This window comes from Rhinolophus ferrumequinum, chromosome 25 (genome assembly GCF_004115265.2).
Source record: "Rhinolophus ferrumequinum isolate MPI-CBG mRhiFer1 chromosome 25, mRhiFer1_v1.p, whole genome shotgun sequence".
NCBI lineage: Eukaryota > Metazoa > Chordata > Mammalia > Chiroptera > Rhinolophidae > Rhinolophus > Rhinolophus ferrumequinum.
Genome location: NC_046308.1, coordinates 20,169,201 through 20,187,844, shown reverse-complemented (window position 1 = coordinate 20,187,844; position 18,644 = coordinate 20,169,201). Strand labels below are relative to the sequence as shown.

Genomic DNA, 18,644 nt, shown 5'->3' with positions numbered 1-18,644 from the left:
AACATGCTGAGTGCTTATTATGTACTTATATCTACATAATAAGATTTAAGGAATAAGTGAATGGTTAAGTAAATGTATTAGACGACTTACAAAAGAGGCTGGCAAAAACATGGAAACATTAACATTAAAATATTAACAGAAAAAAGCAAGCTCTAGATCTATGTATAGTGAATGATTTCAACCATTAAAAATGTACCCAGTGGGGGAGAAACAAGAAGGAAATAAAGCAACTATAATAAAGGCTCTCTTTAGCAATTGGAGATAGAGGTGATGGGTGGGAAGAAACGGGAGCTTTTCTGCATTTTCCAAAATGTCTAAAACGAACATAAATTGCTTTCACAGTTAAAATTACTATTCTTTGGGGCCGGCCCGGTGGCTCAGGCGGTTAGAGCTCCATGCTCCTAACTCCGAAGGCTGCCGGTTCGATTCCCACATGGGTCAGTGGGCTCTCAACCACAAGGTTGCCAGTTCAATTTCTCCACTCCCACAAGGGATGGTGGGCTGTGCCCCCTGCAACTAGCAATGGCAACTGGACCTGGAGCTGAGCTGCGCCCTCTGCAACTAGGACTGAAAGAACAACTTGAAGCTGAACGGCACCCTCCACAACTAAGATTGAAAGGACAACTTGACTTGGAAAAAAATCCTGGAAGTACACACTGTTCCCCAATAAAGTCCTATTCCCCTTCCCCAATAAAAAATCTTTCAAAAAAAAAATTACTGTTCTTTGCTTTTCTTTTCCCCCTTTTTTTTTAAGTATATGCTCAAAATGGTCTGGTTACAGCTAAATGCTGAGGTCGAGGCAGGCATAGGTGCACTCACTGGTAGCTCTGTCAACCACAAGCACTGCCCAAGGCGATCGCAGGTCCCAAATGTTCCAAACCACCCGACTCTTCTCCCTGCTCTGACCAAGCACCAGAGTAGCTCCCAAACAGCAGGATCCTATATTGGTCTTACCACATCTTGAATGATGCTGTAGTACCTTTTTCACTTGACCATGGCCACCCCAGCTCTGCACGGTCAGCAGTGGTTGGGGTTAAGCAAAGCTCTGTACGGTCAGCAGTTTCAAAGGGACAACTTACTCTGCTTCAGCATGTTCTACCCAACTCCATTCAGATCAGGGGATCTGCAAACTCTTTAAACAGCTACATGGAAAAATTGTACATGATGACAAATAATTCAATTACAAAATGGGCAAAGGTTTTGAATAGACATTTCTCCAAAGAAGGTATATAGATGGCCAATATGTTTATGAAAAGATGTTCAACATCATCAGTCATTAGGAAAATGCAAATAAAAACTACGAGATACTGCTTCACATCCACTAGGGTGGATGTAATAATAATTTTTTAAAAGGACAATAACTGTTGAATAGGACGCGGAAAAAATGGAACCCTTATATATTGCTGTAAATTGGTGTAGCTGCTGTCGAAAACAGTTTGGAAGGTCCTCAAAAAGGTAAACATAGAGTTGCCATATGACCCAGCAATTCTACTCCTAGGTATATACATCCAAGAGAACTGAAAATATGTTCAAACAAAAACTTTGTATGGGATCAGAGCAGCACTATTCAGAATCTCCAAACAGCCATCAAATGATGAATGGATAAACGAATGGTCTATCCATACTAATGGAATATTATTTAGCCCTAAAAAGGAATGAAGTACTGCTATACGAGTATGCTAAAACATGGATGAACCTTGAAAACATGTTTAATGAAAGAAGCCAGACACAAAAAGCCATACAGTGTATGATTCTGGATTAGTGGATGGGAAGAGGGGAGCATAGGAAGTGGCTGCTGATGTGCACAGGGTTTCTTTTTGAGGTGATGAAAGTGTTCTGGAATTAAGATAGTGGTGATGGTTGCACAACCTTGTGAACATACTAAAAACCACTGAATTGTACGCTTTAAAATAGTGAATTTCATGATATGTAAATTCCATCTAAAAAAAATTTGAGACATTCTACAAAATAATTGCCCAGTCCTCTTCAAAAGTTTACAGTAATGGGGGTCGGCCGGGTGGCTCAGGCAGTTAGAGCTCCATGCTCCTAACTCCGTAGGCTGCCGGTTCGATTCCCACATGCCCCAGTGGGCTCTCAACCACAAGGCTGCCAGTTCAACTCCTCGAGTCCTACAAGGGATGGTGGGCAGCACCCCCTGCAACTAAGATTGAACACGGCACCTTGAGCTGAGCTGCCTCCCGGATGGCTCAGTTGGTTGGAGCACTGGCTCTCAACCACAAGGTTGCCGGTTTGACTCCCGCAAGGGATGGTGGGCTGCGCCCCCTGCAACTAGCAACGGCAAATGGACCTGGAGCTGAGCTGCGCCCTCCACAACTAAGACTGAAAGGACAACAACTCGAAGCTGAGCTGCGCCCTCCACAACTAAGATTGAAAGGACAACTTGACTGGAGAAAAGTCCTGGAAATACACACTGTCCTGGAAATACACACTGTTCCCCAATGAAGTCCTATTCCCCTTCCCAATAAAATCTTTAAAAAAAAAAAAAGTTTACAGTCATGAAAAATAAAAAAGACCAAGGAACAATCTCAGCTGGAAAGCGACTAAGGAGACTTGACAACAAAATGCAATATGGGAAACTGGACTGGATCCTGGAACAGAAAAGGGACATTAGTGGGACAAGTGGCAAAATGTGAATATAGTCTAGTTAGTATAGTATTAATGTTAAATTTCTTGTTTAGGTAATTTTAATATGGTTGTGTAAAATGTTAACATTAGGGTAAGTTGGGTGAAGAGTATATAGGAAGTCTGTATATTCGTTTTGCAAGTCTAAAATTATTTCAAAATAACAAGTTTAAAAACATATGTGATGCAGGTCAGCGGCTGGCAAATTTTTCTGTAAAGCACCATATAGTAAAAACTTTAGACATGTGGACTATACATGATCTTTGGGGCAATGGCTCAACTCTGCTGCCAAAGACAACATGTAAATTAACGAGAAAGGATCTTACTTTCGGACACTGGAATTTGTATTCCAATAAAACCTTATTTATGGAATTACAGGAATTGGATTTTCCTATAATTTCCATATATCACAAAATATTATTCTTCTCTTGATGTATTCCCCACCATTAAAAACTGTAAAAAACAGTCCCAGCTCACAGGCCATGCAAAAACAGGAAGTGAGGCCAGATTTGGACCACAGGCCAAATTTTGTGGACTCCTGCTCTAGGTCAGAATTTGCCAATGTGTGCTTCAGTTAAAAAAAAAAAAAAAGTGCTTCACATCAATTCAGTTTGGCAACACTAGATTAAACAAGGTTAGGCACATTTCTTTATTGCAGATATCTCAGGGACCTTAATGTGGTACTATACACTGAGAAGTTCCAAAAAGGGATAATGATCTATAGTTTTTACAAACTTATTATTACCATAGAACACTTTTTTTTGGAGGGGTCTCTTCAGATTAGCGGCCTGAAAAATGCACTATGTATATACCTGTTTAGGTATTTTCTTAAAAAGAAATGTTCAGATTGAGAAGTTTTAAAAACACCATCAAATTAAAATCATTTTACCTAGCACCTGGATGATACCTGAATAAGAATTTCGCAATTTATTTTTTTAAAATCGTAGGAAACACAAACAAGGCAGGAATATAAACATTGACAGAAAGTCTTGGCTGAAACCCAACCTTTTGGGGGGTAGGAAGCATGTCAGCAGAATTGGGTCATAATATGGAATCTTTGCTCCATAGGACAACGTAAGCATCCTAACAGGTTTTGAAGTAGCAATCTGCTTGGAGTTTTATAAATCACAAAATAGGAGTTTTGATGTTTGATTAGAAAACTAAAGATATAAGATATATAGAAGCATTACCTGCAGATAACCCATAAATGAGGATGAACTGACATGTCAAGTCCATAAAAGGACCGGTTTTAAACGCTGGATGGAACGTTAGACCATAGATTGCAAAAATCCCCTTGGTAGACACAATATCTATACAACACACTTCTGGAGAGAGGATTAAAGGGAGACTTATGTCCCAGGGAAGAAAAGCTGGCCTAAACAACCTCAAGGGACCCTTCTGACTGTGATCCAATTCTGTGATCCAAAGAGTTCACTGGCTTCTCCTGATCAAATACAAAGTCTTCCTTCAGAGGCATTTCCAAGTTGTTCTAAGAAAATAAGCTATAAACAGATGGTGTGGGGACTCTGCTTGGTTATTCATTCAGCAATGATCTTAAGGCGTCTTTATCAGATGGACCATTCCAAAGTCCTTGAAAAGGATGGTTCACAGGACAATCAGGAAGAGATTACAAGATACATTACATTCAGACCCACCGCCTTACTTCTACAAGATGTAGGCTGAGGGAATGGAGGTGTCAAGAAAAAAGGGCAGAAAAAAGAAGTCAGCTCCAGAAAGATTCAAAATAATTACTCAGAATTAGAAGCTGTCAAATGGGAAAGGACCACCATCTAATACCTGTATACCTCCTATAGCAGGAAGCTCACTACCTTTGGAGGCAACCCATCCATTGCTGGGCACCTCTGACCAGCATTAAGTTCTATTAAATCAAAATCTTGTCTTCCTGTAGAAACCATCTATTGGTCCTAGTTCTGCCCTTTTCAACCCCAAAGATGAAGTGGAAGCCCTCTTCACCATAACAACTTTTTCAGTTTTTAAAGACAGTTCCCTTCCATTGCTCTCTTTCCTGGGATAAACACCCAGTTCTTTCAAAGATCCTGAACCGGCTCCAGCTGCCTCAAAGCAAAGAATGGATATCTCGTAGTTACAGCAGGAAAACACTTAAGATCAGTGGGCTTCAAACATCAGCATGTACAGGACACCCGAGCCATACGTTCCAAACGCAGTTTCCCAAGTTCCCACCCAGATTCTAAATCACAGGTCTTATTTGAGTCCCCCATGGGAAAGCATGCACCCCTATAGCATTCCAAAGCAGATGGTGTGAGAACGGTATTTTGAGAAGCACTGCCCTGTTTTACAGACGAGGAAACTAAGGCCCAGCAGAAGAAAGGGATTTGGCCCAGAACGCACAATCGGCTGTTGGCGGCGAAGTCTCTAACCCGGGTCTCTTATGCCCAAAGCCCAACTCTGTTCACCACGCTTACCGGCCTCGGCTTCTCCACTCGGGGCAAACTTATTAAAAACACATCCACAGGAGAGAAATGGCCTCGAGCGGGGGACAGAAAGAGAGTTATAGTGAGTCCCTGCCTGGAAAGGAGAGCTCGTAAGGAGCCTTTTCCTTTCTCGGGGCCTCAGTTTCCCCCAACTGTAATCACTGGACGAAAGACCACATGCCAGCCCGACCTCTCTTCTGGGGAGGAGGGCCTGAGGCGGAGCCAGGCTTGTTGTCTCTGCGCCCCTGGACTCAGGTGTCGCAGCCCGTGGCCCGGTGAAGGCGGGACCCGGTCCCCCGCCCGTGTCCCTCAACCTCGGATGCCCCTAGCTGCTCCCCCCACCAGCCCCTCAGGTACCTGCCGCTGCTCAGCTAACGCCGCCGCCGAGGCTGCCCCAGCTTCTCCGTCAGTCGGCTGCTCCGCCGGTCTGTCCGCCCAGTCAGTGGATCGGCCTGGACCTCGGATCACTCCTACGCGAACTCCAGTCACCTGACACAGAATCGCCCCTCTCCGAGACTTCCGGCCGCAACCGGAAAAGGTTGGTCCGCTGAGCTGTTCTCCGGCCCACGCACGAGACTCTAAGGTTCCGCTTGCGGATAGGAAAGGGAGGAACTTAGGAGCTGTTTGGCAGCGTTTTAAAGATCCTTGGTCAGGACAGGGAAAGTGCCAGACAAGCTTGGAACATCTTGTTGCACCAGAATGTAAGGATGATGGGCATCCGAATAATGGGAATATGTGAAAGGACAGAGGAGCTTACTTAAAGGATATCCCACTGGCCAAATTGGAGCATTTTTGAGCATCGAAATACATAATGATAGTAACAGAGTATAACTAACTGAATAAAATGCTAACCCATGAGTCTTTACTAATATAAATAATGTAGATAAATAAATGAGGGAGAAGAGAAAAGTCTTCCTTTTAGTAGAAGCCAACTAACAAACATGATGGAGTTAGAAAATCAATAATGAGTGGTAAAACTAGAGGAACAGGATGTTTACACAGTAAAATTGTCTCCCATAAATCACTTATTGATTACAAAGGGAAAATAGTATTTTTACAAAGGTATAACCTCACAGAACAAGTGACTCAAAGTAATCAAAGTTAATGTCACCAGCTACAGGTCAAGTAGAGATCACGTGCCCCTCAATAAGATGCATTGAGAAGGAGGCATCTCTTCTGTGACATTTATATTCAAAATGCATAATCCAAATCTCATGAGGAAGCATGAAATAAACTGAAATCGAGGGACACTACAAAATAAGTGTCAATATCACGAAAGACATTTGAAGACTGAGGAACTCTTCCTGTTTAAATGCAATTAAAGAGACATAACAAAATATGGTTGGATCTTGGACTGGGGGGGAGGGAAGGTAGAATAGGTATAATGGACAATATTGGGACAAGTGATGAAATTTGAATATGGATTGTGGATTAGCATATTGTATCAATGTTAAATTTTCTAAAATTGATCATTGTATTGTGGTTAAGAGGAAATATTCCTCTTGTTCTTAGGAAATATTCACTGGAGTACTTAGGGGTAAAAGGGCACAATGTCTCCAACTTAATTTCAAATGATTCAGAAATATATATATATATTATAGAAATGATTAAGCAAATTAGGAATATATATATATTTATTTATTACACGAATGATTAAGCAAATTAGGAAAAATGTAAACAAGTGGTGAGTCTAGGTAAAGGGTATATGGGAGTTCCTTACATAATTTTTGCAACTTTTCTTTAAATTTGAAAAGATATAAAAATTAATATTTACCCTCTAAATAGGGAAAGTGCCTGGGTCCTAGCCTGTTTACTTATTTATTTATCAAATATTCATTTATGTGCTAGGTACTGGTTATGTGATAAGAGACAAGCTCTTTGCTTTCATGCCTAGTGGGAAAAATATTAAACATGCAATCACAGCACTAATGGATTACTTATCTTGAAAATAATAATAGTTAACATTTACTGAGCTTAACTAAGCACACTCTACACAATGGTTCATTTTCATTTAATCCTCGCAGCAGCCCTATGAATGGTTTTGGTGGTTGTCTCCATTTCACAAATGGGTAAAAGAAAACTTTTAAAAGGTTACACAATTTTATCATTTTATTAAAAGTTTTCAAATCACATATCATTTAATTAAAAGGTGATGGAGCTGCAATTTGCACCCAGGAAGTTGTTTTCTAGAGTTCTTGACACCCATCTTCATTGTTTCATTAATTCAACAAACATTAAGTGTCTACAGTGATCCCAGGGATTGTATTTGGGCTTGGGTCTAAGTAGGGGGTGAAGGCAGTAGATGAAATAAACTTATAGATGAAATTCCTCATCTGCCAGCCCTCTTCCCTGTTCCTGGGGACAGGGAGTAGTAACACAAGATACGTTTCCAGTCACACAAACCTGGATTTGAGTCCATCTTCTCATAAAAAGAAAAGGAGCCCCTGATATCCCGGAGCTGGCCTGGCATTCACAGGTAGGCTTTGGTGTTCAGTTGAACATAAAAATGTCACAGAACATCAACATCAGACAAGGCCACTCTGTGACTGTGATGGATCAAGACAATAACAAGACCTCTCCATAATCATACCTGAACCAGATAAAACATGAGCATTATCCAAACCACAAAAATGACCAAACATTTCCCTATCCTGGCTCATATAGAGATTGCTGCTTCTTTACCAATTACAGCTTTAGTCTCAGTCTAGTTTTCCTGCCTTCTCGATAGGATTTATCAAGATACCCAAATCATAGACAGTATCCAATCCAGATCAAAACCCTGCTGCTTCCTTGACCCTCCCCCAAATTAAATTCTAAATGTCCTTTCTAACACTCTGTTTCTGAGACGCCTCATCATTCCTTGTGGTTCACATCTCCCACCCCTCGCTGTAACAAGTAATAAACCCAACTTGTTCAACCACAAGTGCGTTCCTGTAGGTCTTTCATTGGTGGGCATCTGTTGCGCCCAGCGCAACACAGGCAGTGAGCGAACGAGAAGGGGTGGCGAAGGGTTAAGAAAGAAACAGAAATCAAGAAAGTTATGAAACCCAGGCCGAAGGGTCTCACAGCCTCAAAGGACTGAGAGCCCCGAATCGGGCCACCTTGTGGCTTTTATTGATGTACATACAAGGAAGTAGCATTGTTTTTTCCACGGTCTGTGAGTCTCATACATCATACTAGAAAACTGATTCAAACCAATCACCCTTGCCTGCAAGCAGCCAGAATTGAAAAATCCCATGATGTCTTAATAACTGTGGTATGTGCCTCCCCTGGGACAAAACCTTTATGCTGAAACTTATTGATAAGAATAGAAGGAGAACTGATGTTATCACATCATTGACTCACTTCCCACGCAGGTTGTGGGAAGGAATATAGCCACGTAGGCAGAAGCTCTCCTTGGCCAGGGGAAGGGAGGACTGTGCCCACCTCTATCGACCCATGAGTTCTTCTGGTGGTCCCCACGCGGCTGCACCTGGCTTGGGTTGTTCCCCCCATGGGGAATCTTACCCGTCATTGGCTGTGCCATCTTTTGGGGCCAAACAGAGAGACATAAGGTGTAAGCACAAAGGTGAAGCAAAATCCCTGAAAGGATCAGTCTCACAGACTCTTCTTTCTTTAGGGATAGGCACGAGGGGACAGACGGTTAGGCTGCTGTGTGACAACAGGCATCGAGAATGCCTATGCTCACTAGCTATGTGACTTTAGACAGCAGTTTCACTTACAGAAGACTGTTTCCTCATCTGGTAAAATGAAGAGATTTATTCCTACCTCAGAAGGTCGTTGTGAGGATACAGAACAGGCTTAGCACTGAGTTAGCTCTCAGTATACTTTTTAAAATTTCTGCTTGCATTATGACCTCCTTCAAAAAAGTCAGAGTACCGTCATTATGAAGAGGCATTGCAGCCATGAGCTTCACTTAAGACAAATTTGTTGATTATACTCCCCTTTGCTCCTTTTGTTGGGCAGACTAAAGGTGAGAGTTCAACTTTTCCTTTGTCAGAAATGAGGTCATTCCCGTGGTCTTTTCTGGAAAGCAACAACCAAACTGAAATTTGAATGTTAGGGAACAAGCACTGTTTATTTCTTCATGTTCTTATTATTGAACATATTTCCAAGAAATAACAGGATTGGAACTACCAAAGTTGGAAGAACTTCAGTTTCAAAAGTGTATCAAGTAATAGCTTCTCTGCTTTAGCACACTAAGGTACTTATAGACCCCAGAAGCCCTGCTGGTGATATTTTCATTTATCCTGCTAGGGCCCAGCATGGATTTCATATTATTTGATGCCTACAATAAGTTGTGCTAAATAAAAAAAGTATTCATACCAGTGGTAAAGAATAAAATAACTGGAAGTGTTCTGGTTTCTTTCTCTGCTTGCTCTGAGTATTCCAAGGGTTCTCATTTTAATAGTCTTAACTTCCTTCTGCCCCACCTCCTCTTATTCCTCTACTATTAATACTAATAATGGCAGCTAATACTTGTTGAGTGGTTTATTAATATGCCATACACTGTGCTAAGGGCTTTATGCAATTTAATCCTTGTTCCAAATTGTGAAACAAATATTATTACATATGAGGAGTTAGAGGCCAAGAGAAGTAAATCAACACACCCAAGGCTGCACAGCTGGTAAGAATCAGGCTAAAGATTGGAATCTGCCTTCAACACCTGCTCCTGTTGAAATGCTGCCTTAACCACCCTGAGCGAGAGAGTGGGGTCTGTGAAAGGATGGAGAGGGGGGCTGGAAAGGAAGGAAAAGGCTGGGGCAGGAGGGTGTGGGAGTCCATGTATTTGGAGCATTCAGATCTCCAAAATGCAGAGGGTTGGAGACTAGAAGCACAAGACAAGTAGGAGACCATTGCAGAGCCTCAGAAGGAACAGGGACCTGAGTCAAGGGTAGGAGAGGCCAGGAATCTTCTGAGTACTGGGTCAGAAGGACCCTATTCCTGGGAATTATGCTCTTCCCAGAGGATTCTGGGATATTCTCAAGATCTCAATACCCTCTCAGGTCTTAGGGAGAAGGCCCAGGCACCAAGGCCAACTGCTGCCTGCCACCTGCTGCCTAGCCAGGAGTGGGTAGCTGAGGTATGCACAGCTTCTGATCCGGTGACTGGAAACTTTCCCAGGGCCTGAGGGCAAGGAAGACCTAAAGGGACAAAGATCCTCAGATTCCCCCCGATCCTGCACCCATCTGTTCAGCTTCAGCCTCCCCCACCGCTGGAAGTTTCCCCACCCTTTGTCCATCTATGTTCAAACCAGAAACCTGGAAATTACTTTTTTCTCAAGACTAAATATAATTTTCATATAAAGAAGGTCAAAATCTTGACTGTTGAGCTCTACGAATTTTTACGTACACACCCATGTAACCACTACACAGATCAAAACACAGAGCTGCATTGCCTAATTCAGTGGACTTTATCCTCATGTGACTACTGAGTGCTTGAAATGTGGCGTCCAAATTGAGATATGCAGTAAGTGTAAAACACTCTCTAGATTTCAAAGACTTAGTATGAAAAACAGAATGTAAAAGAGCTCATTAATAATTTAAGAACATTGATTACATGTTGAAGTAATATTTTATACATGGATTACATTAAATGTATTATTAAAATTAATTTTACCTGTCTTTTTAATTTTTTAAACTGTGGCTAGGAAATGTAAAATTACATTTGTGACTCGCATTAGAGCTCTTGTGTTCAGGGCTGGAGTAGACAGAATCTGATTTCTTCACCTGTAAAATAAAGACTCAGAGACTTGGAATTGTTGGCTGATGTTTACACTGCCCAACCATGGCAGAGTTGGATGGGGAATCAGGTCAGTTGAATCCTGAGCCCATGGCTTCTCACAGTGCCCCCCAAGCTTCCTGGCCTGAATAGAATGCCATTTGACCTCTTCCAGGGTCATATCCCATTTGAGACTTCCGTCAATCCTCATTGGGGACCTACGCTCGCCCATCTGGGTTGGGAGCATCAGGGAGGATGGCTTCCTGTAGACGGTGATGAAACTGACATTTAAAGTAGGAACAAGCCTAGTGAAGGAGAGGGAAGAGTGTTTTAGGTAAAGGGAACAACATATGCAAAAACCCTAAGAGGGCCTGGTAATTCAGGAAATAAAAGTAGCTCTGTGTGGCTGCAGCAGAGAAGTGGGAAGCTGGTAGGTAAGCCAGGCTCAAATCCTGCAGAGCATGCCAGGGCCAGGTCAGGGGACAGACCAGGCCGGGCTTGTGTTTTTGAAAGATCAGGGCTGCTGCCGTTTGTAGAACCCTTATTATAAGAAAGAAAAGTGAGATCCAGAGAGGCAAAGGGCTTGTCAGGGTCATGCAGCAAGTCAGAGGGTAGAGCCCAGAGGAGAAGGACCAAGCAGATTCAAGAAGAGACTAGAAAGGTACAAAGAGCTTTCCTTGTTCAGGAGTTTCTCTAGGAGATGCCGGCTTTAGATGCCCACTAGGTGGCAGCAGAGGCTGGACCAAACTCTGAGGGCTTCTGTCAGGGCCCACCCTGCTGTCCCACAGGCCATTTTGCTGCCACCTCCCTGGTCTGGGGATAAGGGGGCTGGCTGCTCCCTGGGCCTTCTTGTCCAGACCCCAGAGCAGCAAGGGGAGCCCTGTGTGTTAAGGGTCTCAAGGTCTGGTCCTAGGTCCCACTCCTCTCTACTGTTGACCTCGGGCAAATTCACAGATAAAACTGTGCTTGAGAACTTGAGTTCTTGGCTACAGAAATGGGAGAGTTTTTATTTAGTTGGCCAGGGACCAAATTCTGCAGTCAAAGCTTCCTCTGAGCTTCTTGATCCTTCTTTCATGCTTCCCACCCATACTCTTCATCCTGTTGAGTAAGTTAGACTCCCAGGGCCTCTCAAGGGCTCCAAGGGCCAAGGCAACCTCAAGAGGGAAAAGGAGGATGTGAGCTAAATTCTCTGAGTTGGAGCCAACAAACAGCTCAGGTTTCAACCTCAGCCAAAGATCTCTGTGTGGAATGAAAGGGTGGATAAGCAGAGCTTTGGGCAAGTCTGATCTCCAACCTGGGCCTTTCCTGTGAAGTGGGGTGAAGAGTTGCTGCTCATCCTCACCTTACCCCCACTTGCCAAAAGCAGCAAAAACACAGGGCACCAGTTAAATTAGAATTTCAGATAACCAAAAAATAATTGCAATATTTGGGGTACCCACTTGCAGTAAAAATTATTCATTGTTTTCTGAAATGCAAATTTAACTGGGCATCTATATTTTATCTGGTAACCCTACCACTTGGGTGTGGTGAGAATAAGTATGTCAAGTGCCGTCTGAACAGGAGGAGTGTGAAACTTGTACTCAGTATCATTCTATCCCCTATTCCAAGTCCCTTCGTGGCCTCCATGTCCTGCTAGACAGAGCTCTCAGTGCCCATTCTGCTCCCTCGCTCCTGTTGGGTTTCCCTACAGTTCTAGGGGTGGGGTCTCATCCCACATGAAGGATTCATGTGGGCTGTTAATGGCCTAATGTGGGGTTTTTCCCCTCTGTGAGCTCCCTTTTCATCTTCTGATCCTCACTGCACCCCCCAGGAAATAAAAAACGTAAGCATGAGCATCCCAAACAGTAGATTACATCATGGGGATTCAGCCAAGTTGAGTGACTTGCCCAAGGCTGCATAGTGACGGGAAGTGAAGCCAGGGATTGATCCCGGGGTATGGATAAGGATCTGCTGAGCCTCTTAGGACTCTATTAGCAGGACGGAGTTATAAGGGGAATGGAAGGAGCCCACATTCTACAGCCTAGGAAACCGGGCACCAAATCAGTGACATTGCAATCCTGCCTGAGTCCTGTCTTCAAATCCCCTCCTAAGTGGAGATCTCACTGACATACAGGAGACGAAGGCTGTTCATGTCAGTCACTGAGTCACTTTACATACACTCACATTAATCCTCATGGATATGTACTATTCTTTTCTCCATTTTACCAATGCGGCTCAAAGAAGCAAAAGGACTTGCCCAAGATCACACAGAAAGTAAGGGAAAAGCTAGAACTCAAATCTGGGTCTGTCGTTCCACTGCACTGCTTGTCCCACCCCAGGTATAGGATATACCTGGAGTTCCTAGGTAGAAAAATCAGTCTGCAAACAATGACAGTGTTTTTTTCTTCCTTCCAAACTTGACAATTTCCATGATGTGTTTCTGAATGCTTCTGTGTTGGTTATTTATTACTGTGGAATAAATATCTCAAAACATTTGTATCAAAACAACAAACATTTATTATCTCACATAATTTCTGAAGGTTAGGAATTCAAGAGTAGCTTAGTTGAGTTGTTCTGTCTCAGGGTCTCACGAGGTTACAGTAAAGATGTCTGCCAGATTTCTTCAAAGAAAATTTGCAAATGGCCGGTAAGCATATGAAAAGATGCTCAACGTCATTAGCCAACAAAGAAACACAAGCGAAAACCACAATGAGATGCCACTTCACACTCACTGAGATGGCTGTAAGACAGACAATAACAAATAATGGCAAAGATGTGGAGAAACAGAATTCTCATGCATTGTTGGGGAGAATATAAAATGAAGCAGCACTTTGGAAACAGTCTGGCGGTTCCTCAAATGGGTAAAGATAGTGGTACCACATGACTCAGCATGACACAGCAATTCCACTCCTAGGTATGTGCCCAAGAGAAATAAGAGAATATGTCCACACAAAAACTTTTACATGAATGTTCGTAGAAGAATTATTTGTAATAGCGAAAAAGTGGAAACAATCCACGTATTCTTCAATGATGAATGGATAAACAAATGTGGTATACCCATACAATGGAATATTACCCAGTCATAAAAAAGGAATGAAGTACTGATGCTTGCTACCACACAGATGCACCTTGAAAACATTATGCTAAGTGAAAGAAATGAGTCATAAAAGACATATATTGTATGATTTCATTTGTATGAAATGTACAGAATAGGCAACTCTATGGAAACATAAAATAGATAAGTGCGCACTCAGGGCTAGGGACGAGGGAGGAAGGCAGAATGACTGTTACTGGTTACAGGATTTCTTTTTGGAATGAAAATGTTCTGAAATTAGGTAGTGGTGATGGTTGTACAACTATGAACATACTTAAAACCACTAAATTGTATACATTAAATGGGTGAAAGTTTGTAGATGCCTGACCACTGAGCTATACACCTGAAGCTGAAGTTGAATAATATTGAATGTCAACTACAATTATATATATACATATAAATATATATATATACATATATATATGTATATATATATACACACACACACACACAGAGGGTGTCAAAAATGTATAACATCTCTTAAAATGTGTATACATTTTTTTGCACCCCTGGTATATATAATATATATATATGTATAAATATGTGTGTGTGTATACATACATATATGTATATATATACATATATACCATACATGTACCATATATATACCATATATATAGTGTATATATACCACATATACATATGGTCACGGGAGGTGGAGTACAGCATAGGGAATATAGTCAATGGAATTGTAACAGCTATCTTCAATGTCAGAGGGGTAGTAAATTGGGGTGGTTATCACTTTGTGAGGGGTATAAATGTCTATTACATGGTTTTGTACACCTGAGACTAAAAAAAAATAATAATAAATAAATGGATGAATGGTGAGGTATGTGAATTATATCTCAATAAAATTGTTACCAAAAAAACGGTCAGGGGGCCGGCCTGGTGCATCAGACGATTGGAGCTCCGTGCTCCTAATGCCGGAGGCTGCCGGTTCGATTCCCACATGGGCCAATGGGCTCTCAACCACAAGGTTGCCGGTTCAATTCCTCGACTCCCGCAGGGGATGGTGGGCTGCACCCCCTGCAACTAACAACGGCAATTGGACTTGGAGCTGAGCTGCGCCCTCCCCAACTAAGATTGAAGGACAACAACTTGACTTGGAAAAAGTCCTGGAAGTACACACTGTTCCCCAATAAAGTCCTGTTCCCCTTCCCCAATAAAATCTTAAAAAAAAAAAAAAAAAAAAAAGGTCGGTGGTGCTGTCGTCATCTGACGGCTTGATTGGGGCTTAAGGATCTGTTTCCCAGTGTCTGGCTCACTCATATGGCTGTTGACAGGAGGCCTCAATCCCTCACCACATGGGCCTCTTTATAGGGCTGCTTGAGTGTCCTCATGACATGTCAACTGGCTTCCCCAAAGCGAATGATCCAAGAGAGAGAGCACAATGCTTTTCCTTCCTTCCTTCCTTCCTTCCTTCTTTCCTTCCTTCCTTCCTTCCTTCCTTCCTTCCTTCCTTCCTTCCTTCCTTCCTTCCTTCCTTCCTTCCTTCCTTTCTTTCTCTTTTTTGTTTAATTGGGGAATATTGGGGAACAGTGTGTTTCTCCAGGGCCCATCAGCTCCAAGTTGTTGTCCTTCAATCTAGTTGTGGAGGGCGCAGCTCAGCTCCAAGTCCAGTCTCCGTTTCCAATCTTATTTGCAGAGGGCACAGCCCACCATCCCATGAGGGAATTGAACTGGCAACCCTCGTTGTAAGAGCTTGCGCTCTAACCATCTGAGCCATCCAGCCGCCCCACACAATGCTTTTCATGACTTAGTCTCAGAAGTTATGTCACTTCCCCACATTTTATTTGTTAGAAGCAAGTGTCTAAGTGCAGCTCACACTGAGGCAGACTAGCCACCACCATTTGAAAGAAGGCACATCAAAGAATTTGTACACATCTTTAAACCACCAGAGCTTCTAATATTTCTCTATTAGGTAGAATGGGTTCTCTCTCTCTCTCTGTCTCTTTCTTCTATTCCTGGTTTTAATACGCTGTTGAATTAAATCTAATGTTTTTATCTACTAAGATGTCTAGTTTTAGACACAGTTGGATTTCCTTGTTTGTTCCCTCACACTTGGGTCTGGGCTTTGTTTATGCCAGTGTGATAGAGGCTCAACTCCTATCTGGAAATCTTGTGGTGATGGTCGTGTACCCACAGATTCCTACTCCCTAGTCCTGGCATCTCCTGGAAAAAGACTGCCTTCTGGGCTTTTTCCCTAGATGTCAGACCCCATCTACCCCATTGTGTTTTCCCTCCTGGTCTGCAGGGGGTGCTGCCCCAGCCAAATGGGTTGCTAAGTCCCAGGTGTGGCAGCCATCAACCTCTGCAGCAGCAGTGGAGTAGGTGTCACTCACTGTCTTCCTGGGCAGTCACCAACCAATGATTGGGCTCAGCCAGGTCACGAGGGCCTGATCTTTTCTGCCCACTAGGGCTCTTCCATGGGCAGTGTTTGCACTAGCTCTCCCTGTTGACTGGCTGAGACTTTCTCAGAGTAGCACTGCATTGTGGCCTCTTCTTACCCAGCCCTCCTTCCCTTCTCTTCTCTCCCGGAGATGTCAGACCTGCAACACATTCTGAAGTCTTTCCCTGCCCATTTCTGTTCCCTGCCTCTTTACCTTTCACAGGCATTTCCTCCAACAAATCTCTTGCACTTCTAACTCAGTCTTGGTGGAGGCTTCCTAGAAGACCCAACTGACACCCAGGCCCTGGCTCCACTAGGCTATTAGACCTCTTACTCCCAGGGGGTGAGTTCTCCCTCCAGCCCCTATCTTGAGCATGCTCTGTCCCCTATCCCCTCCTCTCTCTGTCTATGGCCTTGCCCTGTGCCTGGCACATAATAGACATTCAGTAACTATTTGGTTTTGAATGAATGAAGAATGTTCTGGAGCTAGGCACTGCCTGCACTGTTCTCCTAGCACAGAGAGCCCTTCAAGTAGGGCTGGGAGGGCCAGCTCCAAGGGGCAGAGGGAGGGCACCCTCCAGGCTGTGGGGAGGAAGGCCCTGGGGTAGGGAGGCTGTGGGGGAACTGAGACTTTCCCCAGGGGCCGGGGAGGCCCTCCCTACACACAAGAGCAAGTCTGAGCTGGTTTCTCTCCTGATCTGCTCTTTGACCCCTGGCAAGTCACTTCTCTTCTAGGGCCTCATTCCATCCATCTGGACAAATGGATGAAGAGCCCTGCCCTGCCAATCTCCCCCCCCCCCCCCCCCCCCCCCCCCCCCCCCCCCCCCCCCCCCCCGGGAGGGGCTGGGGTTGTGAGCAACAGATGAGGTCATGGCTGTGAAAATGTGAACAGGAAAATTGAACAGGAAAGGTCCTGGGCCTGGGGTCAGCGTATGGAAAGGGGAGGCATACAGACAAAGGAGAGAGAAGAATTAGAAGAGGAGCACGCGCGTGCATGCACACACACACACACCACACCACACACACACACACACACACCACCAGAGAAAAACATGAAAGATAAAGAGGGAATGGGAGAGAGAGAGATTGAGTGAAAGAGAGAAACCAAAAGACACAAAGAAACAGAAAGAGAGAAAACTGAGAGAGAGAAGATGAGGGAGGGAGGGAGAAAAATTAAGAGAGAAATGGGAAAAAAAGAATGGAGAGAAAGCATAGGGAGGTACTAAAAGAGATAGAAGGGCAGAAAAAATGAAAGGTAGGGAGAGAGGCATAGAGAGATAGAGAATGAAACAGAGGGAGGGGTGGTAAAAAAAAGTGTAAAGAGTGAAGAGTGGAAGAGAAAGATAGGAAAGACACGTAGAGAGAAAATAAGATGGTGAGCAAGAGTCAGAGAGAGAAAGGTGGAGAGAGGGCAGGATGGGGGGGATATAAAGAAATTATGAAAATCAGAGTCAGAGAGGGGAAGAGACCACGAGACAGAGAGGGGTGAGAAAGAAGCCAAAGGGTGACGAGGAGTGATGAGGACTGAGGGAGGGAGACGGATAAAAATCAGACAGGGAGGGAGGGCGGAAACACCTGTTCCCACAGACCCCCTACCCCTCATTCTCTCCTGGCCTCCACTGTGCACTCTGCCCCATCCCAGACAGGGGTACCCAGAGTAAAGCCTTTCCCCCACTTCTGTCTGCAGGGCCCAGCTTGTCCTGTCGTGTCGTGCTGATTGGACTCCTGTCATCCTCTGCCCTACGGCTTCTGAGGGGCACACCCTGGTGGAAGGCAGGGCTCCAGAGCCTGTCCTGTACGTTGACTGACGTGGCCTCTGGGAGGGATTTGAAGGGAAAACTCAGTGACACCCTCCCTCGAGGCCTGGGCAGACCCCAGCCTGCCTCCCTTTGGGGCCCTGACAGGAAGAGGCCACAAAGGTCAACTCCACTGTACCCCTCATTGAACAGAGGAGGAAACTGAGGCCCAGAGAGGAGCAGGGACAAACCCAAAGTCACATAGCCAAACAGTGGCCTTGCAGGACCAGCTATCACGGAGGCTGTGGCCCAAAAACTGGGATTTGCTTTCTCCTGGGTAAACTGCTTTCTGACCGGGGGTGTCCTGAGGCTTTAATGATAGTGTTTTGGATGATGGTTACTGTACTGAGAGTCTTCCCCAACATCCCGTGAAATGACTACTGTGCTTATGCCCGTCACACAGATGAGGAAATAGAGGCTCAGAGAAGTTAAGACTTCTAAGCCTAAATCACACAGTGTCAGGACCCAAGCTAGGTCTGTCTGACCTTGAAAGTTGGGTTCCTGCCGTGGTACCTCCCAGCCTCTCTGGGTGATAGGCAGGGAACGGCTGTATATTATGGAAAAGGGAG

The 18,644-nt window shown here is 44.0% G+C and overlaps 1 protein-coding gene across 1 annotated transcript in view; it reads right to left on the bottom strand.

The window, feature by feature from the left end:
* Nucleotides 1–5,613, bottom strand: part of RNF185 (ring finger protein 185) — a 28,930-nt gene extending 23,317 nt beyond the window's left edge. The window contains exon 1 of the mRNA XM_033097956.1: nucleotides 5,454–5,613. The gene's annotated coding sequence lies outside the window, so the exon portion shown is untranslated. The remainder of the gene's footprint in view (nucleotides 1–5,453) is intronic.
* Between the last annotated feature and the right edge of the window lie 13,031 nt (nucleotides 5,614–18,644).